The 26,863-nt window shown below is 48.8% G+C and overlaps 1 long non-coding RNA gene across 2 annotated transcripts in view; it reads right to left on the bottom strand.

Moving 5' to 3' along the window:
* The window catches only part of LOC132207906 (uncharacterized), a 240,275-nt gene extending 216,697 nt beyond the window's left edge, over window positions 1–23,578 (bottom strand). For both annotated transcript variants that reach the window (XR_009443982.1, XR_009443983.1), the window contains exon 1: window positions 23,525–23,578. This is a non-coding gene — a long non-coding RNA (uncharacterized LOC132207906). The remainder of the gene's footprint in view (window positions 1–23,524) is intronic.
* Between the last annotated feature and the right edge of the window lie 3,285 nt (window positions 23,579–26,863).

The raw sequence follows: 26,863 nt of genomic DNA, 5'->3' as shown, positions 1-26,863 counted from the left end.
ATCCCATTTCCCATACACACAGCATCTCCTTTCCCTCATTCTCTGCATCTCATTTCAATCAGTGATTGCATCCTACTTCCCACAAATACTGCATCCCATTTCCCTCAGTCACTGCATCTCATTTCAATCGGTCACTGCAACCCATTTACAACAGTCACTGCATCCGATTTCCCTCAGTCACTGCATCCCACTTCCCTCAGTCAGTGCATCCCATGTCCCTCACTCACTGCATCCCATGTCCCTCACTCACTGCAACCCATTTCACTAAGACAGTGCGTCTCATTTCTCTCAGCCACTGTATCCCATTTCCCTCAGTCACTGTACCCCAAGCCCGTTCGGGCACTGAATCCCTATTAACTCAGTCACTCCTTCCCAGGACCTCAGCCACTGCATCCCATGTCCCACAGTAACTGCATCGCAATTCCATCAGGCACTGCAGCTCATGTCACTCTGTCACTGCATTCAATTTCCATCAGTCACTGCATCTCATTTCACTCATTAACTGCATCCCATTTCACTCAGACACTGCATCCCATCTCACTCAGACACTGCATCCCATCTCACTCAGACACTGCATCCCATCTCACTCAGACACTGCATCCCATCTCACTCAGACACTGCATCCCATCTCACTCAGACACTGCATCCCATCTCAGACAGACACTGCATCCCATCTCACACAGCCACTGCATCCCATTTCACTCAATGCTTCACTTTACACTCAGTCAGAGCATCCCATTACCATCCGTCACCGCGTCCCATTTCCTCATCACTGCATCTCCTTTCCACAGTCACTGCATCCCATTTCACACAGTCACTGCATCCCATTTCACTCAGTAACTGCATCTCCTTTCCATCAGTCACTGCGTCCCATTTTCCATAGTCACTGCATCCCAATTACCAGTCACTGCATCCCCTTTCCCTCAGTCACTGCATCACATTTCCCTCAGTCACTGCATTCCATTGTCCTCATTCACTGCATCCGATTCCCCTCATTCACTGCATCCCATTTCACTCAGTCACTGCATCCCATTACCCTCAGTCACTGCATCCCATTACCCTCAGTCACTGCATCCCATTACCTTCAGTCGCAGGATCCCATTTCCAACAGACACTGCATCCCATTTCCGTCAGTCACTGCATACCATTTCCATCAGTCACTGCATCCCAGTTCACTCAGTCTCGGCATCTCATTTCCCTCTGTTACTGCATCCCATTTCCCTCAGTCACTGCTTCCCATTTCCCTCAGTCTCTGCATCCCATTTCCTCAGTCACTGCATCTCCTTTCCACAGTCACGGCAATCCCATTTCACTCAGTCACTGCATCCGACGTCCCTCATTCACTGCATCCCACGTCCCTCAGTCACTGCATCCCATTTCAGTCAGTCACTGCATCCCATTTCACTCAGTCACTGCATCCCATTTCCCTCAGTCACTGCATCCCATTTCACTCAGTCATTGCATCACATTTCCCTCAGTCACTGCATCACATTTCCCTCAGTCACTGTATCCCATTTCACTCAGTCACTGCATCACATTTCCCTCAGCCACTGCATCCCATTTCACTCAGAGACTGCATCCCATTTCACTCAGTCACTGCATCACATTTCACTCAGACACTTCATCCCATTTCCCTAAGTCACTGCATCCCATTTCACTCAGTGATGCATCCCATTTCACTCAGAGACTGCATCCCATTACACTCAGTGATGCATCCCATTTCACTCAGTGATGCATCCCATTTCACTCAGTCACTACATCCCATTTCCCGCAGACACTGCATCCCATTTCACTCAGTCACTGCATCCCATTTCACTCAGTGATGCATCCCATTTGAAGCAGTCACTGCATCCCATTTCACGCAGTCACTGCACTGCATTTCACGCAGACACTGCATCCCATTTCACTCTGTCACTGCATCCCATTTCACTCAATCACTGCATCTCCTTCACCATAGTCACTGCATCCCATTTTCATCACTCACTGTTCCCCGTATCTCACACACGCTGCATTCAATTTCCCACACTCACTGCATCCCATTTCCCACAGTCACAGCATCTCCTTTCCCACAGTCTCTGGATCGCATTTCACTCAGTGATTGCATCCTACTTCCCAAAAATACTGAATCCCTTTTCCCTCAGTCACTGCATCTCATTTCACTCAGTCCCTGCATCTCATATCCCTCAGTCACTGCATCCCATTCCACTCAGTGATGCATCACATTTCACTCAGTGACTGCAACACATTTCACTCAGTGACTGCATCTCATTTCACTCAGTCCCTGCATCTCATATCCCTCAGTCACTGCATCTCATTTCACTCGGTCACTGCATCCCATTTCCCTCAGTCACTGCATCCCATTTCACTCAGTCACTGCATCCCATTTCACTCAGTCACTGCATCCCATTTTACTCAGTCACTGCATCACATTTTACTCAGTCACTGCATCACATTTCACTCAGTCACTGGATCTCCTTCACCATAGTCACTGCATCCCATTTCCATCAGTCACAGTTTCCCGTATCTCACAGGCGCTGTATTCAATTTCCGACACTCACTGCATCCCATTTCCCAGAATCACAGCGACTCCTTTCCCTCAGTCACTGCATCTCATTTCACTCAGTCACTGCATCCCATTTCCCACAATCACTGCATCCCATTTCCCTCAGTCAATGCATCCCATGTCCCTCAGTCACTGCATCCCATTTCACTCAGTCAGTGCGTCCCATTTCGCTCAGGCACTGTATCCCATTTCCGTCACTCACTGCACCCCGAGTCCGCTCGGGCATTGCACCCCGATGAACTCAGTCACTCCTTCCTGTTACCTCAGTCACTGAATCCCATTTCCCTCAGGTTCTGCATCCCATTTCACTCAGAGACTGCATCCCATTTCACTCAGTCACTGCCACCCATTTCACTCAGTCACTGCCACCCATTTCGCTCAGTCACTGCATCCCATTTCGCTCAGTCACTGCATCCCATTTCACTCAGTCACTGCATCACATTTCACTCAGTCACTGCATCACATTTCACTCAGTCACTGCATCCCAATTCACTCCATCACAGCATCTCCCTCACCTCAGTCACCGCATCCCATTTCGATCAGTCACTGCATCCCATTTCCACCAGTTACTGCATCCCATTTCCCTCTGCCACTGCATCCCATTTCACTAAGACAGTGCATCCCATTTCTCTCAGCCACTGTATCCCATTTCCCTCAGTCACTGTACTCCAAGCCGGCTCGGGCACTGCATCCCTATTAACTCAGTCACTCCTTCCCAGGACCTCAGTCACTGAATCCCATGTCCCACAGTCACTGCATCCAATTTCCATCAGTCACTGCATCTCATTTCACTCATTAACTGCCTCCCATTTCAATCAGACACTGCATCCCATCTCACTCAGACACTGCATCCCATCTCACTCAGTCACTGCATCCCATTTCCCTCAGTCACTGCATCCCATTTCCATTCGTCACTGGTTCCCGTATCTCACAGGCGCTGCATTCAATTTCCGACACTCACTGTATCCCATTTCCCATAGACACAGCATCTCCCTTCCCTCAGACTCTGCATCTCACTTCAATCAGTGATTGCATCCTACTTCCCACAAATACTGCATCCGATTTCGCTCAGTCACTGCATCTCATTTCACTCAGTCACTGCAACCCATTTCGCTCAGTCACTGCAACCCATTTCCGTCAGTCACTCCATCCCATTTCCCTCAGTCGCAGCATCCCATTTCCCACAGACACTGCATTTCCTTTCCTTAAGTCACTGCATCCCATTTCCCTCAGTCACTGCATCTCATTTCACTCGGTCACTGCATCCCATTTCCCTCAGTCACTGCATCCCATTTCACTCAGTCACTGCATCCCATTTCCCTCAGTCACTGCATCTCCTTCACCACAGTCACTGCATCCCATTTCACGCAGTCACTGCATCATATTTCACTCAGTGACGGAATCACATTTCACTCAGTGACTGAATCACATTTCACTGGGTCACTGCATCCCATTTCACACAGTCACTGCATCCCATTTCCCACCATCACAGCATCTTCTTTCCCACAGTCTCTGCATCTCATTTCAATCAATGATTGCATCCTACTTCCCAAAAATAGTGCATCCCATTTTGCTCAGTCACTGCATCTCATTTCACTCGGTCACTGCATCCCATTTCCGTCAGTTACTGCATCATATTTCAATCAAACAATGCATCTCATTTCACTCAGTCAGTGCATCCCATTTCCCTCAGTCAGTGCATCCCATTTCACTCAGTCACTGCATCCCATTTCACTCAGTCACTGCAACCCATTTCACTCAGTCACTGCAACCCATTTCACTCAGTCACTGCAACCCATTTCGCTCAGTCACTGCATCCCATTTCCGTCAGTCACTCCATCCCATTTCCCTCAGTCGCAGCATCCCATTTCCCACAGACACTGCATTTCCTTTCCTTAAGTCACTGCATCACATTTTACTCAGTCACTGCATCACATTTTACTCAGTCACTGCATCCCATTTCACTCAGTCACAGGATCTCCTTCACCATAGTCACTGCATCCCATTTCCATCAGTCACAGTTTCCCGTATCTCACAGGCGCTGCATTCAATTTCCGACACTCACTGCATCCCATTTCCCAGAATCACAGCGACTCCTTTCCCTCAGTCACTGCATCTCATTTCACTCAGTCACTGCATCCCATTTCCCACAGTCACTGCATCCCATTTCCCTCAGTCAATGCATCCCATGTCCCTCAGTCACTGCATTCCCATTTCACTCAGTCAGTGCGTCCCATTTCGCTCAGGCACTGTATCCCATTTCCGTCACTCACTGCACCCCGAGTCCGCTCGGGCATTGCACCCCGATGAACTCAGTCACTCCTTCCCGTTACCTCAGTCACTGAATCCCATTTCCCTCAGGTTCTGCATCACAGTTCCATCAGATACTGCAGCTCATGTCACTCTGTCACTGCATCCCATTTCCCTCAGTCACTGCATCCCATTTAACTCAGTCACTGCATCCCATTTCACTCAGTCACTGCATCCCATTTCACTCAGTCACTGCATCTCCTTCGCCACAGTCACAGCATCCCATTTCACGCAGTCACTGCATCACATTTCACTCAGTCACTGCATCGTATTTTACTCAGTCACTGCATCCCATTTCACTCAATGACTGCATCTCCTTCCCCACAGTCACTGCGTCCAATTTCGATCAGTCACTGTTTCCCGTATCTCACAGACGCTGCATTCAATTTCCCACACTCAGTGCATCCACATTTCCCATCGTGACAGCATCTCCTTTCCCTCAGTCTCTGCATCGCATTTCACTCAGTGGTTGCATCCCATTTCCCTCAGTCGCTGCATCCCATTTCCGTCAGTCACTGCATCCCATTTCCCTCAGTCACTCCTTCCCAGTACCTCAGTCACTGCATCCTATTTCCCTCAATTACTGCATAACATTGCACTCAGGCACTGTATCCCATTTCCCTCAGTCACTGCACCCCAAGCCTGCTCGGGCACTGCATCACTATTCACTCAGTCACTGCATCCCCTGTCCCACAGTAACTGCATCACATTTCCATCAGTCACTACATCTCATTTCACTAATTCACTGCATCCCATTTCACGCAGTCACTGCATCCCATTTCCCTCAGTCACAGCATCTCATTTCACTCGGTCACTGCATCCCATTTCCCTCAGTCATTGCATCCCAATTCTCTCAGTCACTGCATCCCATGTCCGTGTGACAGTGCATCCCATGTCCGTGTGTCACTGCATCCCATGTCCCTCAGTCACTGCATCACATGTCCCTCAGTCACAGCATCTCATTTCACTCGGTCACTGCATCCCATTTCCCTCAGTCATTGCATCCCAATTCTCTCAGTCACTGCATCCCATGTCCGTGTGACAGTGCATCCCATGTCCGTGTGTCACTGCATCCCATTTCCCTCAGTCACTGCATCCCATGTCCCTCAGTCACTGCATCCCATTTTCATCACTCACTGTTCCCCGTATCTCACACACGCTGCATTCAATTTCCCACACTCACTGCATCCCATTTCCCACAGTCACAGCATCTCCTTTCCCACAGTCTCTGGATCGCATTTCACTCAGTGATTGCATCCTACTTCCCAAAAATACTGAATCCCTTTTCCCTCAGTCCCTGCATCTCATAACCCTCAGTCACTGCATCCCATTCAACTCAGTGATGCATCCCATTTCACTCAGTGACTGCAACACATTTCACTCAGTGACTGCATCTCATTTCACTCAGTCCCTGCATCTCATATCCATCAGTCACTGCATCCCATTCAACTCAGTGATGCATCACATTTCAGTCAGTGACTACAACAGATTTCACTCAGTGACTGCAGCCCATTTCTCTCAGTCACTGCAGCCCATTTCTCTCAGTCACTGCAGCCCATTTCAATCAGTAATGCATCCCATTTCACTCAGTGACTGCAACACATTTCACTCAGTGACTGCATCCCATTTCACTCAGTCACTGCAGCCCATTTCACTCAGGCACTGCATCCCATTTCACTCAGGCACTGCATCCCATTTCACTCAGGCACTGCATCCCATTTGAAGCAGTCACTGCATCCCATTTCACGCAGTCACTGCATCGCATTTCACGCAGTCACTGCATCGCATTTCACGCAGTCACTGCATCGCATTTCACGCAGTCACTGCATCGCATTTCACTCAGTCACTGCATCCTATTTCACTCAATCACTGCATCCTATTTCACTCAATCACGGCATCTCCTTCACCACAGTCACTGCATCCCATTTCCATCAGTCACTGGTGCCCGTATCTCACAGACGCTGCATTCAATTTCCCACACTCACTGCATCCCATTTCCCATACACACAGCATCTCCTTTCCCTCATTCTCTGCATCTCATTTCAATCAGTGATTGCATCCTACTTCCCACAAATACTGCATCCCATTTCCCTCAGTCACTGCATCTCATTTCAATCGGTCACTGCAACCCATTTACAACAGTCACTGCATCCGATTTCCCTCAGTCACTGCATCCCACTTCCCTCAGTCAGTGCATCCCATGTCCCTCACTCACTGCATCCCATGTCCCTCACTCACTGCAACCCATTTCACTAAGACAGTGCGTCTCATTTCTCTCAGCCACTGTATCCCATTTCCCTCAGTCACTGTACCCCAAGCCCGTTCGGGCACTGAATCCCTATTAACTCAGTCACTCCTTCCCAGGACCTCAGCCACTGCATCCCATGTCCCACAGTAACTGCATCGCAATTCCATCAGGCACTGCAGCTCATGTCACTCTGTCACTGCATTCAATTTCCATCAGTCACTGCATCTCATTTCACTCATTAACTGCATCCCATCTCACTCAGACACTGCATCCCATCTCACTCAGACACTGCATCCCATCTCACTCAGACACTGCATCCCATCTCACTCAGACACTGCATCCCATCTCACTCAGACACTGCATCCCATCTCACTCAGACACTGCATCCCATCTCACTCAGACACTGCATCCCATTTCACTCAATGCTTCACTTTACACTCAGTCAGAGCATCCCATTACCATCCGTCACCGCGTCCCATTTCCTCATCACTGCATCTCCTTTCCACAGTCACTGCATCCCATTTCACTCAGTCACTGCATCCCATTTCACTCAGTCACTGCATCTCCTTTCCATCAGTCACTGCGTCCCATTTTCCATAGTCACTGCATCCCAATTACCAGTCACTGCATCCCCTTTCCCTCAGTCACTGCATCACATTTCCCTCAGTCACTGCATCCCATTGTCCTCATTCACTGCATCCGATTCCCCTCATTCACTGCATCCCATTTCACTCAGTCACTGCATCCCATTACCCTCAGTCACTGCATCCCATTACCCTCAGTCACTGCATCCCATTACCTTCAGTCGCAGGATCCCATTTCCAACAGACACTGCATCCCATTTCCGTCAGTCACTGCATACCATTTCCATCAGTCACTGCATCCCAGTTCACTCAGTCTCGGCATCTCATTTCCCTCTGTTACTGCATCCCATTTCCCTCAGTCACTGCTTCCCATTTCCCTCAGTCACTGCTTCCCATTTCCTCAGTCACTGCATCTCCTTTCCACAGTCACGGCAATCCCATTTCACTCAGTCACTGCATCCGACGTCCCTCATTCACTGCATCCCACGTCCCTCAGTCACTGCATCCCATTTCAGTCAGTCACTGCATCCCATTTCACTCAGTCACTGCATCCCATTTCCCTCAGTCACTGCATCCCATTTCCCTCAGTCACTGCATCCCATTTCACTCAGTCATTGCATCACATTTCCCTCAGTCACTGTATCCCATTTCACTCAGTCACTGCATCACATTTCCCTCAGCCACTGCATCCCATTTCACTCAGAGACTGCATCCCATTTCACTCAGTCACTGCATCACATTTCACTCAGACACTTCATCCCATTTCCCTAAGTCACTGCATCCCATTTCACTCAGTGATGCATCCCATTTCACTCAGAGACTGCATCCCATTACACTCAGTGATGCATCCCATTTCACTCAGTGATGCATCCCATTTCACTCAGTCACTACATCCCATTTCCCGCAGACACTGCATCCCATTTCACTCAGTCACTGCATCCCATTTCACTCAGTGATGCATCCCATTTGAAGCAGTCACTGCATCCCATTTCACGCAGTCACTGCACTGCATTTCACGCAGACACTGCATCCCATTTCACTCTGTCACTGCATCCCATTTCACTCAATCACTGCATCTCCTTCACCATAGTCACTGCATCCCATTTTCATCACTCACTGTTCCCCGTATCTCACACACGCTGCATTCAATTTCCCACACTCACTGCATCCCATTTCCCACAGTCACAGCATCTCCTTTCCCACAGTCTCTGGATCGCATTTCACTCAGTGATTGCATCCTACTTCCCAAAAATACTGAATCCCTTTTCCCTCAGTCACTGCATCTCATTTCACTCAGTCCCTGCATCTCATATCCCTCAGTCACTGCATCCCATTCCACTCAGTGATGCATCACATTTCACTCAGTGACTGCAATACATTTCACTCAGTCACTGCATCTCATTTCACTCAGTCCCTGCATCTCATATCCCTCAGTCACTGCATCCCATTCAACTCAGTGATGCATCACATTTCACTCAGTGACTACAACAGATTTCACTCAGTCACTGCAGCCCATTTCTCTCAGTCACTGCAGCCCATTTCAATCAGTAATGCATCCCATTTCACTCAGTGACTGCAACACATTTCACTCAGTGATTGCATCCCATTTCACTCAGTGACTGCAACACATTTCACTCAGTGACTGCAGCCCATTTCTCTCAGTCACTGCAGCCCATTTCTCTCAGTCACTGCAGCCCATTTCAATCAGCAATGCATCCCATTTCACTCAGTGACTGCAACACATTTCACTCAGTGATTGCATCCCATTTCACTCAGTCACTGCATCCCATTTCACTCAGGCACTGCATCCCATTTCACTCAGGCACTGCATCCCATTTCCCTCAGTCAAAGCATCCCAATTCCCTCAGTCAAAGCGTCCCATTTCCCTCAGTCAAAGCGTCCCATTTCACTCAGTCACTGCATCTCATGTCCCTCAGTCACTGCATCACATTTCACTCAGACAGTGCATCACATTTCACACAGTCACTGCATCTCATTTCACTCAGTCACTGCATCACCTTCACCATAGTCACTGCATTCCATTTCCATCAGTCACTGTTTCCCGTATCTCACAGGCGCTGCATTCAATTTCCCACACTCACTGCATCCCATTTCCCATAGTCAGAGCATCTCCTTTCCTTCAGTCTCTGCATCGCATTTCACTCAGTCAGTGCTTCCCATGTCACTCAGTCACTGCATCCCATGTCACTCAGTCACTGCATCCCATTTCACTCAGTCACTGCATCCCATTTCCCTCAGTCACTGCATCTCATTTCACTAAGGCACTGTATCCCATCTCCCTCACTCACTGCACCGCAAGTCCGCTCGGGCACTGCATCCCCATGAACTCAGTCACTCATTCCCACTACCTCAGTCACTGCATCCCATTTCCCTCAGGTACTGCATCACATTTCCATCAGACACTGCAGCTCATGTCACTCTGTCACTGCATCACATTTCCCTCAGCCACTGCATCCCATTTCACTCAGTGACTGCATCACAGTTCACTCAGTGACTGCATCACAGTTCACCCAGTGACTGCATCACAGTACACTCAGTGAGTGATTCATATTTCACTCAGTGACGGAATCACATTTCACTCAGTGACTGAATCACATGTCACTGAGTCACTGCATCCCATTTCACACAGTCACTGCATCCCATTTCCCATCGTCACAGCATCTCCTTTCCCATAGTCTCTGCATCTCATTTCAATCAGTGATTGCATCCTACTTCCCAAAAATAGTGCATCCCATTTCGCTCAGTCACTGCATCTCATTTAACTCGGTCACTGCATCCCATTTCCCTCAGTCACTGCATCCCATTTCCCTCAGTCACTGCATCCCACGTCCCACAGTCACTGCATCCCACGTCCCACAGTCACTGCATCCCATTCCACTCAGTCACTGCATCCGATTTCACTCAGTCAGTGCGTCACATTTCACTCAGGCACTATATCCCATTTCCCTAAGTCACTGCACCCCAAGCCCGCACGGGCACTGCATCCCTATTAACTCAGTCACTCCTTCCCAGTACCTCAGTCACTGCATCGCATTTCACTCAGTCACTACATCCCATCACCCTCAGTCGCAGCATCCCATTTCCCACAGACACTGCATTTCCTTTCCCTAAGTCAGTGCATCACATTTCCACCAGTCACTGCATCTCATTTCCACCAGTCACTGCATCCCATTTCACACAGCCACGGCATCCCATTTCACACAGCCACGGCATCCCATTTCACTCACAGCTTCACTTTACACTCAGTCAGAGCATCCCATTTCCATCCGTCACCGCGTCCCATTTCCTCAGTCACTGCTTCTCCTTTCCACAGTCACGGCAATCCCATTTCACTCAGTCACTGCATCCCATTTCAATCAGTCACTGCATCTCCTTTCCATCAGTCACTGCGTCCCATTTCACTCAGTCACTGCGTCCCATTTCACTCAGTCACTGCGTCCCATTTCACTCAGTCACTGCGTCCCAATTCCCAGTCACTGCATCCCATTTCCCTCAGTCACTGCATCACATTCCCCTCAGTCACTGCATCCCATTGTCCTCAGTCACTGCATCCCATTGTCCTCAGTCACTGCATCCCATTGTCCTCAGTCACTGCATCCCATTGTCCTCAGTCACTGCATCCCATTTCACTCAGTCACTGCATCCCATTTCACTCAGTCACTGCATCCCATTGTCCTCATTCGCTGCATCCCATTTCACTCAGTCACTGCATCCCATTACCCTCAGTCACTGCATCACATTTCAATCAGTCACTGCATCCCATTTCACTCAGTCACTGCATCCCATTACCCTCAGTCACTGCATCCCATTACCCTCAGTCACTGCATCCCATTACCTTCAGTCGCAGGATCCCATTTCCAACAGACATTGCATACCATTTCCTTCAGTCACTGCATCCCAGTTCACTCAGTCTCGGCATCTCATTTCCCTCAGTCACTGCATCCCATTTCCCTCAGTCACTGCATCCCATGTCCCTCAGTCACTGCATCCCACGTCCCTCAGTCACTGCATCCCACGTCCCTCAGTCACTGCATCCCATTTCACTCAGTCACTGCATCCCATGTCCCTCAGTCACTGCATCCCATGTCCCACAGTCACTGCATGTCATTTCACTCAATCACTGCATCCGATTTCACTCAGTCAGTGCGTCACATTTCACTCAGGCACTATATCCCATTTCCCTAAGTCACTGCACCCCAAGCCCGCACGGGCACTGCATCCCTATTAACTCAGTCACTCCTTCCCAGTACCTCAGTCACTGCATCGCATTTCACTAGTCACTACATCCCATCACCCTCAGTCGCAGCATCCCATTTCCCACAGACACTGCATTTCCTTTCCCTAAGTCAGTGCATCACATTTCCACCAGTCACTGCATCTCATTTCCACCAGTCACTGCATCCCATTTCACACAGCCACGGCATCCCATTTCACACAGCCACGGCATCCCATTTCACTCACAGCTTCACTTTACACTCAGTCAGAGCATCCCATTTCCATCCGTCACCGCGTCCCATTTCCTCAGTCACTGCTTCTCCTTTCCACAGTCACGGCAATCCCATTTCACTCAGTCACTGCATCCCATTTCAATCAGTCACTGCATCTCCTTTCCATCAGTCACTGCGTCCCATTTCACTCAGTCACTGCGTCCCATTTCACTCAGTCACTGCGTCCCATTTCACTCAGTCACTGCGTCCCATTTCACTCAGTCACTGCGTCCCAATTCCCAGTCACTGCATCCCATTTCCCTCAGTCACTGCATCCCATTGTCCTCAGTCACTGCATCCCATTGTCCTCAGTCACTGCATCCCATTGTCCTCAGTCACTGCATCCCATTGTCCTCAGTCACTGCATCCAATTTCACTCAGTCACTGCATCCCATTTCACTCAGTCACTGCATCCCATTTCACTCAGTCACTGCATCCCATTGTCCTCATTCGCTGCATCCCATTTCACTCAGTCACTGCATCCCATTACCCTCAGTCACTGCATCACATTTCAATCAGTCACTGCATCCCATTTCACTCAGTCACTGCATCCCATTACCCTCAGTCACTGCATCCCATTACCTTCAGTCGCAGGATCCCATTTCCAACAGACTCTGCATACCATTTCCTTCAGTCACTGCATCCCATTTCCCTCAGTCACTGCATCCCATGTCCCTCAGTCACTGCATCCCACGTCCCTCAGTCACTGCATCCCACGTCCCTCAGTCACTGCATCCCACGTCCCTCAGTCACTGCATCCCACGTCCCTCAGTCACTGCATCCCATTTCACTCAGTCACTGCATCCCATGTCCCTCAGTCACTGCATCCCATGTCCCACAGTCACTGCATGTCATTTCACTCAATCACTGCATCCCATTTCACTCAGTCAGTGCGTCCCTTTTCGGTCAGGCACTGTCTCGCATTTCCCTCAGTCACTGCACCCCAAGCCCGCTCGGGCACTGATTCCCTATTAACTCAGTCACTCCTTCCCAGTACCTCTGTCACTGCATCCCATGTCCCTCAGTCACTGCATCCCATGTCCCTCAGTCACTGCATCCCATGTCCCTCAGTCACTGCATCTCATTTCACTCAGTCACTGCATCTCATTTCACTCAGTCACTGCATCTCATTTCACTCAGTCACTGCATCCCATTCCACTCAGCCACTGCATCACAGTTCACTCAGCCACTGCATCACAGTTCACTCAGCCACTGCATCACAGTTCACTCAGTGACTGAATCACAGTTCACTCAGTCACTGCATCCCATTGTCCTCAGTCACTGCATCCCATTTCCATCAGTCAGTGCATCCCATTTCCCACAGTCAGTGCATCCCATTTCCCACAGTCAGTGCATCTCCGTTCCTCAATCACTGCATGTCATTTCACTCAGTCTCTGCAGCCTATTTCACCTCAGTCACTGCATCCCATTACCATCAGTCACTGCATCCCAGCACGCTCAGTCACTGCATCCCAGTACGCTCAGTCACAGCATCCCATTTCCCTCAGACACTGCATCCCATTTCCCTCAGACACTGCATCTGATTTCCATCAGTCACTGCATCCCATTTCCCTCAGTCATTGCATCCCATTTCCCACAGTCATTGCATCTCCTATCCCTCATTCACTGCATTCCATTAACCACAGTCACTGCATCGCGTTACCCTCAGTCACTGCATCACATTACCCTCAGCCAGAGCATCCCATTTCCCACATTCACTGCATCTCCTTTCCCTCAGTCAATGCTTCACATTCCACTGAGTCACTGCATCCCATTCCACAGTGTCACAGCATCCCATTTCACTCAGTGACTGCAACCCATTACCCTCAGTCACTGCATCCCATTTCACTCAGTCACTGCATCCCATTAACTTCAGTCGCAGGATCCCATTTCAAACAGACACTGCATCCCATTTCCCTCAGTCACTGCATCCCATTTCCCTCAGTCACTGCATCCCATTTCCATCAGTCACTGCATCCCATTTCCATCATTGTTGGCATCTCATTTCCCTCAGTCACTGCATCCCATTTCCCTCAGTCACTGCAGCCCATTTCCCTCAGTCACTGCAGCCCATTTCCCTCAGTCACTGCATCACATTTCAACCAGTCACTGCATCACATTTCAACCAGTCACTGCATCCCATGTCCCACATGCACTGCATCCCATTTCCATCAGCCACTGTTTCCCCTATCTCTCAGACGCTGTATTCAATTTCCCACACTCACTGCATGCATTCCCCTCAGTCACTGCATCCCATGTCCCTTAGTCACTGCATCCCATTTCCCTCAGTCACTGCATCTCATTTCCCTCAGTCACTGCATCTCATTTCACTCAGTCACTGCGTCTCATTTCACTCAGTCACTGCGTCTCATTTCACTCAGTCACTGCGTCTCATTTCACTCAGCCACTGCATCACAGTTCACTCAGTGACTGAATCATAGTTCACTCAGTGACTGAATCACAGTTCACTCAGTCACTGCATCCCATTGTCCTCAGTCACTGCATCCCATTTCCATCAGTCAGTGCATCCCATTTCCCACAGTCACTGCATCTCCGTTCCTCAATCACTGCATGTCATTTCACTCAGTCTCTGCAGCCCATTTCACCTCAGTCACTGCATCCCATTACCATCAGTCACTACATCCCATTACCCTCAGTCACTGCATCCCAGTACACTCAATCACAGCATCCCATTTCCCTCAGACACTGCATCCCATTTCCCTCAGACACTGCATCCCATTTCCCTCAGACACTGCATCTGATTTCCATCAGTCACTGCATCCCATTTCCCTCAGTCATTGCATCCCATTTCCCACAGTCATTGCATCTCCTATCCCTCATTCACTGCATTCCATTAACCACAGTCACTGCATCGCGTTACCCTCAGTCACTGCATCAGATTACCCTCAGCCAGAGCATCCCATTTCCCACATTCACTGCATCTCCTTTCCCTCAGTCAATGCTTCACATTCCACTGAGTCACTGCATCCCATTCCACAGTGTCACAGCATCCCATTTCACTCAGTGACTGCAACCCATTACCCTCAGTCACTGCATCCCATTTCACTCAGTCACTGCATCCCATTAACTTCAGTCGCAGGATCCCATTTCAAACAGACACTGCATCCCATTTCCCTCAGTCACTGCATCCCATTTCCCTCAGTCACTGCATCCCATTTCCATCAGTCACTGCATCCCATTTCCATCAGTCTTGGCATCTCATTTCCCTCAGTCACTGCATCCCATTTCGCTCAGTCACTGCAGCCCGTTTCCCTCAGTCACTGCATCGCATTTCACTCAGTCACTGCATCACATTTCACTCAGTCACTGCATCCCATTTCCCTCAGTCACTGCATCCCATGTCCCTCAGTCACTGCATCCCATTGTCCTCAGTCACTGCATCCCATTGTCCTCAGTCACTGCATCCCATTTCACTCAGTCACTGCATCCCATTTCACTCAGTCACTGCATCCCATTTCACTCAGTCACTGCAACACATTTCACTCACTGACTGCATCCCATTTCCGTCAGTCACTGCATCCCATTTCCCTCAGTCACTGCATCCCATTTCCAACAGTCACTGCATCGCATTTCACTCAGTCACTGCATCGCATTTCACTCAGTCACTGCATCCCCTTTCACTCAGTGACTGCAACACATTTCACTCAGTGACTGCAACACATTTCACTCACTGACTGCATCCCATTTCCCTCAGTCACTGCATCCCATGTCCCACACTCACTGCGTCCCATTCCCCTCAGTCACTGCATCCCATTACCCTGAGTCACAGTATGCCATTTCCCACAGTCACTGCATCTCCTTTCCCTCTGTCACTGCACCCCACGTCCCTCAGTCACTGCATCCCATTTCCCTCAGTCACTGCATCCCATGTCCCTCAGTCACTGCATCCCATGTCCCTCAGTCACTCCTACCCAGTACCTCAGTCACTGCATCGCATTTCCCTCAGTTACTGCGTCACATTTCCATCAGACACTGCAGCTCATGTCACTCTGTCACTGCATCCCATGTCCCTCAGTCACTGCATCCCATTTCCCTCAGTCACTGCATCCCATGTCCCTCAGTCACTGCATCCCATGTCCCTCAGTCACTGCATCCCATGTCCCTCAGTCACTGCATCCCATTTCCCTCAGTCACTGCATCCCATGTCCCTCAGACACTGCATCTCATTTCACTCATTCACTGCATCCCATTTCACGCAGTCACTGCATCCCATTCCACTCAGTCACTGCATCCCATTTCACTCAGTCAGTGCGTCACATTTCACTCAGGCACTGTATCCCATTTCCCTAAGTCACTGCACCCATAGCCCGCACGGGCACTGCCTCACTATTAACTCAGTCACTCCTTCCCAGTACCTCAGTCACTGCATCGCATTTCACTCAGTCACTGCATCCCATTTCCCTAAGTCACTGCACCCATAGCCCGCACGGGCACTGCCTCACTATTAACTCAGTCACTCCTTCCCAGTACCTCAGTCACTGCATCGCATTTCACTCAGTCACTGCATCCCATTTCACTCAGTCACTGCATCCATTTCCGTCAGTCACTGCATCCCATCACCCTCAGTCGCAGCATCCCATCTCCCACAGACACTGCATTTCCTTTCCCTAAGTCAGTGCATCTCATTTCCACCAGTCACTGCATCCCATTTCACACAGCCACTGCATCCCATTTCACACAGCCACTGCATCCCATTTCACACAGCCACTGCATCCCATTTCACACAGCCACTGCATCCCATTTCACACAGCCACTGCATCCCATTTCACTCAATGCTTCACTTTACACTCAGTCAGAGCATCCCATTTCCATCCGTCACCGCGTCCCATTTCCTCAGTCACTGCATCTCCTTTCCACAGTCACGGCAATCCCATTTCACTCAGTCACTGCATCCCATTTCAATCAGTCACTGCATCTCCTTTCCATCAGTCACTGCGTCCCAATTCCCAGTCACTGCGTCCCATTTCCCGCAGTTAGTGCATCACATTTCCCTCAGTCACTGCATCCCATTTCCCTCAGTCACTGCATCCCATTCCCCTCAGTCACTGCATCCCATTCCCCTCAGTCACTGCATCCCATTGTCCTCAGTCACTCCATCCCATTGTCCTCAGTCACTGCATCCCATTGTCCTCAGTCACTGCATCCCATTGTCCTCCGTCACTGCATCCCATTGTCCTCAGTCACTGCATCCCATTGTCCTCAGTCACTGCATCCCATTGCCCTCAGTCACTGCATCCCATTGTCCTCAGTCACTGCATCCCATTGTCCTCATTCACTGCATCCCATTTCACTCAGTCACTGCATCCCATTACCCTCAGTTAGTGCATCCCATTTCACTCAGTCACTGCATCCCATTACCTTCAGTCGCAGGATCCCAATTCCAACAGACACTGCATCCCATTTCCGTCAGTCACTGCATCCCATTTCCCTCAGTCACTGCATCGCATTTCCTTCAGTCAGTGCATCCCAGTTCACTCAGTCTCGGCATCTCATTTCCCTCAGTCACTGCATCCCATTTCCCTCAGTCACTGCATCCCATGTCCCTCAGTCACTGCATCCCACGTCCCTCATTCACTGCATCCCACGTCCCTCAGTCACTGCATCCCATTTCACTCAGTCACTGCATCCCATTTCCCTCAGTCAGTGCATCCCATGTCCCTCAGTCACTGCATCCCATGTCCCACAGTCACTGCATGTCATTTCACTCAGTCAGTGCGTCCCTTTTCGGTCAGGCACTGTCTCCCATTTCCCTCAGTCACTGCACCCCAAGCCCGCTCGGGCACTGATTCCCTATTAACTCAGTCACTCCTTCCCAGTACCTCTGTCACTGCATCCCATGTGCCTCAGTCAGTGCATCCCATATCCCTCAGTCAGTGCATCCCATGTCCCTCAGTCACTGCATCCCATTTCCGTCAGTCACCGCATCCCATTTCCCTTAGTCACTGCATACCATTTCCATCAGTCACTGCATCCCAGTTCTCTCAGTCTTGGCATCTCATTTCCCTCAGTCACTGCATCCCATTTCCCTCAGTCACTGCATCCCATTTCCCTCAGTCACTGCATCGCATTTCACTCAGTCACTGCATCGCATTTCACTCAGTCACTGCATCACATTTCACTCAGTCACTGCATCACATTTCACTCAATCACTGCATCCCATGTCCCACATTCACTGCATCCCATTTCCATCAGTCACTGTTTCCCGTATCTCTCAGACGCTGTATTCAATTTCCCACACTCACTGCATCCCATTCCCCTCAGTCACTGCATCCCATTACCCTCAGTCACTGCATCCCATTTCCCTCAGTCACTGCATCGCATTTCACTCAGTCACTGCATCGCATTTCACTCAGTCACTGCATCACATTTCACTCAGTCACTGCATCACATTTCACTCAATCACTGCATCCCATGTCCCACATTCACTGCATCCCATTTCCATCAGTCACTGTTTCCCGTATCTCTCAGACGCTGTATTCAATTTCCCACACTCACTGCATCCCATTCCCCTCAGTCACTGCATCCCATTACCCTGAGTCACAGTATGCCATGTCCCTCAGTCACTGCATCCCATGTCCCTCAGTCACTGCAACCCATGTCCCTCAGTCACTGCATCCCATGTCCCTCAGTCACTGCATCCCATGTCCCTCAGTCACTGCATCCCATGTCCCTCAGTCACTGCATCCCATGTCCCTCAGTCACTGCATCCCATGTCACTCAGTCACTGCATCCCATGTCACTCAGTCACTGCATCCCATTGCCCTCAGTCGCTGCATCCCATTGCCCTCAGTCGCTGCATCCCATTGTCCTCAGTCGCTGCATCCCATTGCCCTCAGTCACTGCATCCCATTGCCCTCAGTCACTGCATCCCATTGTCCACCCTAAGGAAGACAAACCCACGTAACATATCTAGTGACTTAAAACATACTCTATTGTTGCCCAAGGTGGAGAGCTGGATGAACACAGCAGGTCAAGCAGCATCAGAGAAGCAAGAAAGCTGATGTTTCGGAACGAGACCCTACTTCAGAAAATTGGCGCTGGAGAATCTGAGACAACAAGGTGTAGAGCCGGATGATACTGCTTGGCCTGCTGTGTTCATCCAGCTTTACACCTTCTTATCTCAGATTCTCCAGCATCTGCAGTTCCTCCTACCTCTATTGTTGCCCTTTCACTTTCCTGAACTAATATGAGCCAGTAGTTTTGTTTAGGCTCGTGTAATCTTACGCTTATTGGCCTGTACAAAATCATGAATTAATTTTGATCGACTGACGGGAGGAGAGATGAATTTTTTAGAAATTTTTGTTTTCTACCAATTTGCAGAGGGCATCGTGGGCGATTGAAGGACAGTGTTATTATCCTCCAGGTCTGCGGACTGCATCATTACCAACTTGCCAATTTGCATATACATACAATATTCATCATGTACCAATGAAACATAATAAACCAATACTGCGTACTAAAAACAACGCTCACATATCAATGGAAATTTAAATATTTATCATAGAGTTTGAAGAATTGAATTCAATGATACAAAGCAAAAACCAGTGAAGATGAGTGCAGTTGGTCAGCACTTTTGCCACTAAGTGGAGGTTGGCAGTTTGAGGCCACCCAGGAACAAGCAAGCTCTGTCTAACTCCAAGGGCAGCACGGTGGCTCAGTGGTTAGCACTGCTGACTCACAGCGCCAGGGACCCAGGTTCGATCCCACCGTTGGACGATTTTCTGTGCGGAGTTTGTACATTCTGCCCATGCCTGCATGGGTTCCTGCTGGGTGCTCTGGTTTCCTCCCACAGTCCAAAGATGTGCAGGCTCGGTGTATGGGCCATGCCAAACTTGCCCATTGTGTTTAGGGATGTGTAGATTAGGTGTGTTAGTCATGGGAAACGTACGGTTACTGAGGAAAGGGTCGGGGGATGAGTCAGGGTGAGATGCTCTTTGGAGCGTGGCCGTGGACTTCTTGGGTCAAAAGGGGCTTGTTTCCACACCGTAGGGATTCTATGATATGGAAGTATCTTTTGAAGTGGACATTCATGGGTATGCTGTAACAGAGACCTTGAAATACTGCACAACAAATATTTGGAACTAGACTGTCAATTCAGACATAGCATCAAAAAAGGTCATGGAAGTTGTCACCGATATAAAGCAGGATTGATGAAAATCCAGCAGGAAATGGTGTCAAAAGGCACAGTATCTTTTATTCATCTCCAGTTATTTTGTCCAAGGCACTGGATGCTGGCAGGATTGAAACATTTAAGAAATGCTTCACAAATCACATATAAGGACCTGCACATCTTTGAACAATGGGAGGAAACTGCAGCACCTGGCAGAAGCCCCTCGCAGACGCGGGGAGGACGTGTCAATTCCACACAGATAGTTACCCAAGACTGGAATCTCAATTGGCTCCCCAGTGCATGAGCAGCTCTAACCACTGAGCAACTACCTTGCCCAGAAGGGGTTTTATAAGCGCATACATTATTTCCATTAAGACAGATCCAATCCTCTATGTCCAATCAAAATAACATATTGTAGATATCATGACAACAATCATAAATGATTTTGAATAAGTAAATCAAAAAACTTGAAATAGTTTCCAAGCCGAAATACTAGATATGGTGCAGTTAAGATGAATAGCGCAACAACAAAAAGGCCATATTTTATGTGACGATCGGTAACACTTGAAAACTTGCAACAATTCGTCGCCAGTAGTGCTCTGAAGTGGCTTGATGGTGCACTCCTTCATACACTGGAATGAAACTCCAAAGATCACAAATTCTCCTTCAATACCGTGTTGTAACAGTGACTGCATCAACCTGAGTTTATGGGCCTGACTGGAAACCCACACAACATGCATAAACAAAAAAATAATCTAAGGTGACAGGAGAAAAAAATGTATGTATGCAACGTCTTTGAAAAGCAATTATTTGTAGCGGCTGCAAGCCCATAAGGAATCTCGTTTCGCAGATTATATTCATTTGCACTGCAGGTCATGCCAGTCAGAATCAGTTTTCGTTTCATGACAGACAACTAAAATGTCCATTACAATGAACGTTGGTTGATCAGAAGATTTTAAGTAAGGACTATGACTTGTGTGAGCTGACAGCATTAGGGGATGGAGAAGATACATGCACTGCTGGCATCTTGACACCATTGAATGAGCAAGCGTGGACGCAAAGGTTGTAACAGGTAACAATTGTACAGGCAATATCTTTTGAGCTCCTTCCGAGCAGGCCTGTAATACTCTAAAGCTGTGCCAGACCCTCACTTCCTCCACCTTACGTACGCTGCCTTTTCTTTTTGACAAGAAGCACCTCTGTACCCGTCATCCAATGCTCCTTAATCTTACCCCTTCTTATCTGTCTCAGAGGAACAAATTTATACCTCACTCGCAACAACTGCTCCTTGAACAGCCTCCACATGTCTGCTGCGCCCTTTCTGTGGAACAATTGCTCCCAATCTGTACTTCCCAACTCCTGTCTGATAGCATCATAGTTTCCTTGACCCCAGTGAAATATCTTCCCCTGGTAACTGCTCCTTTCACTTTCCATGGCTATGGTAAATGTGAGGCTCTTGCGGTCACTGTCGCCAAAGTGTTCTCCCACCACGAGATCTGACACCTGTCCTGGCTCATCGCCGAGCACCAAATCCAAAATGGCCTCCCCCCTCGGCCTGTCCACATACTGAGTCAGGAAACCCTCCTGAACACACCTGACAAAAACGGCTCCATCCAAACCATCTGCACTCAGGAGGTTTCAATCTATATTGGGAAAGTTGAAGTCACCCATAACAACAACCCTGATACGTTTGCACTTTTCAACAATCTGCCGGCCAATGAGTTCTTCGATCTCCCAACCGCTATTTGGGGGCCGTAGAAAACCCCCAGTGAAGTGACTGCTGCCTTGCTGTTCCGAACGTCCACCCACACTGGCTCAGTCGACAAACCTTCCTTGGCAACCTCAGCCCATACCACCACAGTAGACAAGTCCTCAAAGGTTCTTTCAGCCGCCGTTATACTGTCCTTGACCAACAAAGCCACACCTCCCCCTATTTTACCACCTTCCCAGACCTTAATGAAAGATCTAAACACGAGAACCTGCAACATCCATTCCTGACCCTCCTCTATCCATGCCTCCGAAATGGCCACAACATCAAAGTCCCAGGTACCTATCCAAGCTGCAACCTCACCTACATTATTCCGGATACTCCCGGCATTAAAGTCGTCACACTTCAATCCAGCTTGCTGTCTGCCAGCACACTCCTGTGACAGTGAGGTCCTGACCATGTCCTCCCTACGCTCATCCTCCTGTGTACTGGGACTACACCTCAGTTTCCCATCCCCCTTCTGAGCTAGTTAAAATCCAACCGAATGGCACTAGCCAATTTCCCACCCAGGATATTCGTGCCCCTCTCATTCAAGTGGAGACCGTCCTGTTTGTACAGGTCCCACCTTCCCCAGAACGAGCCCCAATTGTCCATGTACCTGAAGCCCTCCCACCTGCACCATCCCTGCAGCCACGTCTTCAGCTGAAATCTCTCCCTGTTCTTTGCCTCGCTATCACGTGGTACGGGTGACAAACCAGAGATGACCACTCTGCTTGTTCTAGCTCTCGGCTTCCACCCTAGCTCCCTCAAATCCTGCCTGACATCCCTATCCCTCTTTCTACCTATGCCGTTGGTGCCTATGTATATCACGACTTGGGGCTGGTCAGCCTCTCCCCTCAGGACCCTAAACACACGATCCGAGACATCACAGACCCTGGCACCTGGTCGTCAACACACCAATCGTGAGTCTCTTTCGTTCCCGGCAAATCTTCTATCAGTCCCTCCAACTATTGAGTCCCCAATGACGATCACTCTCTTCCTATCCCCGCTCCCCTTCTGTGCAAGAGGGACAGACTCTGTGCCAGAGACCTGCTCCCTACTGCATACCCCTGCGAAGTCGTCCCCGGAACAGTATCCAAAATGGTATAGTTGTTTTTCAGGGGAGCTACCGCAGGGGATTTCAGGGGAACGACCACAGGGGAAGGTTGGTCAAGCTACACCGGGTAAATGTGCATTTTTGGCTGAAGAAACATGTGTTTCAATGTGAGCTAATGGAAGAAGCCATGGAGTCAAAGCTAAACATTTCGACAATAAGACAACCATTCTTAAAAGCAGCATACAGCGTGAAAAAGAAATGAGCTGCTTTAATATCCACTTAAAATTTATGTGGAATATCAGATGGAATTTTCTTCTTGACTCCATTGTGCAATCATGTCGAGCTAAAAATGTTAACTGCATTAATTAATACTAACCAGAAACGGACTTTGTTGTAAATGGTTTGACGGTTTTCTGTATCTGGAACATCCCTTTTCCTTCTCCAACGAAGATCGTAGTTCGAGAGGGTTTAAACTAGTATGGCAGGGGGGTGGGAACCTGAGCTGTATACCAGAGGTGAGCGTTGATGCAGGTGAGGCAGTAGCAAGAGGTAGACCAGCTAGTGGGAAGGATTTTCCTGGGAAGGAACCAAGGGATCGGTTAAAGTGTGTTTGCTTTAATGCAAGGAGTATCAGGAATAAAAGTGATGAACTTAGAGCATGGATCAGTACCTGGTGCTATGATGTTGTGGCCATAACAGAGACATGGGTTTCTCATGGGCTGGAATGGTTGCTGGATATTCCAGGGTTTAGAACATTTAAAAAGAATAGGGAGGGGGGAAAAAGAGGAGGGGGTGTAGCACTACTAATCAGAGAGGGTATCACAGCTACAGAAGCTTCCATTGTCGAGGAAGATCTGCCTACTGAGTCAGTATGGGTGGAAATTAGGAACAGCAAGGGAGTAGTCACCTCGTTAGGGGTTTACTACAGGCCCCCCAATAGCAGCAGGGAGATTGTAGAAAGCATAGGTCGACAGATTTTGGAAAAGTGTGGACGCAGTCGGGTTGTTGTAATGGGTGACTTTAACTTTCCTAATATTGATTGGAACCTCCTTCGAGCAGAAGATTTGAATGGAGCTGTTTTTGTAAGGTGTGTTCAGGAGGGTTTCCTAACGCAGTACGTTGACAGGCCGACGAGGGAAGAGGCCATTCTAGACTTGGTGCTCGGAAACGAGCCGGGGCAGGTATCAGATCTTGTGGTGGGAGAGCATTTTGGTGATAGTGACCATAACACTCTCTCATTCTACATAGCTATGGAGAAGGAGAGGATTAGGCAGAATGGGAGGATATTTAATTGGGGAAGAGGAAACTATGATGCGATTAGACACGAGTTAGGAAGCATGGACTGGGAGCAGTTGTTCCATGGTAAGGGAACTATAGACATGTGGAGATGGTTTAAGGAACAGTTGTTGGGAGTGATGAGTAAATATGTCCCTCTGAGACAGGCAAGACGGGGTAAGATAAAGGAACCTTGGATGACGAGAGCGGTGGAGCTTCTAGTGAAAAGGAAGAAGGTAGCTTACATAAGGTGGAGGAAGCTAGGGTCAAGTTCAGCTAGAGAGGATTACATGCAGGCAAGGAAGGAGCTCAAAAATGGTCTGAGGAGAGCCAGGAGGGGGCACGAGAAAGGCTTGGCAGAAGGAATCCGGGAAAACACAAAGGCATTTTACACTTACGTGAGGAATAAGAGAATGGTCAAAGAAAGAGTAGGGCCGATCAGGGATAGCATAGGGAACTTGTGTGTGGAGCCTGAGGAGGTAGGGGAAGCCCTAAATGAGTTTTTTGCTTCTGTCTTTACGAAAGAAACGACCTGTGTAGTGAATGAAACCTTTGAAGAGCAGGTGTGCATGCTGGAATGGATAGAGATAGAGGAAGCTGATGTACTGAAAATTTTGTCAAACATTAAGATTGACAAGTCGCCAGGCCCGGATCAGATTTGTCCTCGGCTGCTTTGGGAAGCGAGAAATGCAATTGCTTCGCCACTTGCGAAGATCTTTGCATCCTCGCTCTCCACTGGAGTCGTACCTGAGGACTGGAGAGAGGCAAATGTAATTCCTCTCTTCAAGAAAGGAAATAGGGAAATCCCCGGCAATTATAGACCGGTAAGTCTCTCGTCTGTCGTCTGCAAGGTGTTAGAAAGGATTCTGAGGGATAAGATTTATGACCATCTGGAAGAGCATGGCTTGATCAAATACAGTCAACACGGCTTTGTGAGGGGTAGGTCATGCCTTACAAACCTTATCGAGTTTTTTGAGGATGTGACTAGTAAGGTTGATGAGGGTCAAGCTGTGGATGTGGTGTATATGGACTTCAGTAAGGCATTTGATAAGGTTCCCCATGGAAGGCTCATTCAGAAGGTCAGGAGGAATGGGATACAGGGGAACTTAGCTGCTTGGATACAGAATTGGCTGGCCAACAGAAGACAGCGAGTGGTAGTAGAAGGAAAATATTCTGCCTGGAAGTCAGTGGTGAGTGGGGTTCCACAGGGCTCTGTCCTTGGGCCTCTACTGTTTGTAATTTTTATTAATGACTTGGACGAGGGAATTGAAGGATGGGTCAGCAAGTTTGCAGACGACACAAAGGTCGGAGGTGTCGTTGACAGTGTAGAGGGCTGTTGTAGGCTGCAGCGGGACATTGACAGGATGCAGAGATGGGCTGAGAGGTGGCAGATGGAGTTCAACCTGGATAAATGCGAGGTGATGCATTTTGGAAGGTCGAATTTGAAAACTGAGTACAGGATTAAGGATAGGATTCTTGGCAGCGTGGAGGAACAGAGGGATCTTGGTGTGCAGATACATAGATCCCTTAAAATGGCCACCCAAGTGGACAGGGTTGTTAAGAAAGCATATGGTGTTTTGGCTTTCATTAACAGGGGGATTGAGTTTAAGAGTCGTGAGATCTTGTTGCAGCTCTATAAAACTTTGGTTAGACCGCACTTGGAATACTGCGTCCAGTTCTGGGCGCCCTATTATAGGAAAGATGTGGATGCTTTGGAGAGGGTTCAGAGGAGGTTTACCAGGATGCTGCCTGGACTGGAGGGCTTATCTTATGAAGAGAGGTTGACTGAGCTCGGTCTCTTTTCATTGGAGAAAAGGAGGAGGAGAGGTGACCTAATTGAGGTATACAAGATAATGAGAGGCATAGATAGAGTCGATAGCCAGAGACTATTTCCCAGGGCAGAAATGGCTAGCGCGAGGGGTCATAGTTTTAAGCTGGTTGGTGGAAAGTATAGAGGGGATGTCAGAGGCAGGTTCTTTACGCAGAGAGTTGTGAGAGCATGGAATGCGTTGCCAGCAGCAGTTGTGGAAGCAAGGTCATTGGGGTCATTTAAGAGACTGCTGGACATGCATATGGTCACAGAAATTTGAGGGTGCATCCATGAGGATCAATGGTCGGCACAACATTGTGGGCTGAAGGGCCTGTTCTGTGCTGTACTGTTCTATGTTCTAACCTATGGTACCAAACTGTGAGTCAAACGGATGGGACACGTAATCTTACAATTCCTCATCAAAACAGTCTCATCGTATGGTTCTGTGCAATAAAAGAGAAAGAATAAACATGTTTCCAACAATTTTGCTGATGTTTATGAACAGAATGCTCAAATTCAAAAAGTTTGGGCTGGCATGTCTGCTTCCTCCAGCCTGTTTAAACTGTTCCATTCAATGTGAAATTTGTCATAAGTTTTAGCACACAGGTCTATGTGATCTGCGCCACCACC

The sequence above is a fragment of the Stegostoma tigrinum genome, unplaced genomic scaffold, assembly GCF_030684315.1.
Source record: "Stegostoma tigrinum isolate sSteTig4 unplaced genomic scaffold, sSteTig4.hap1 scaffold_201, whole genome shotgun sequence".
Classification (NCBI taxonomy): domain Eukaryota; kingdom Metazoa; phylum Chordata; class Chondrichthyes; order Orectolobiformes; family Stegostomatidae; genus Stegostoma; species Stegostoma tigrinum.
The sequence above is the reverse complement of the archived record's forward strand: the minus strand, read 5'-3'. Positions and strand labels throughout refer to the sequence as shown.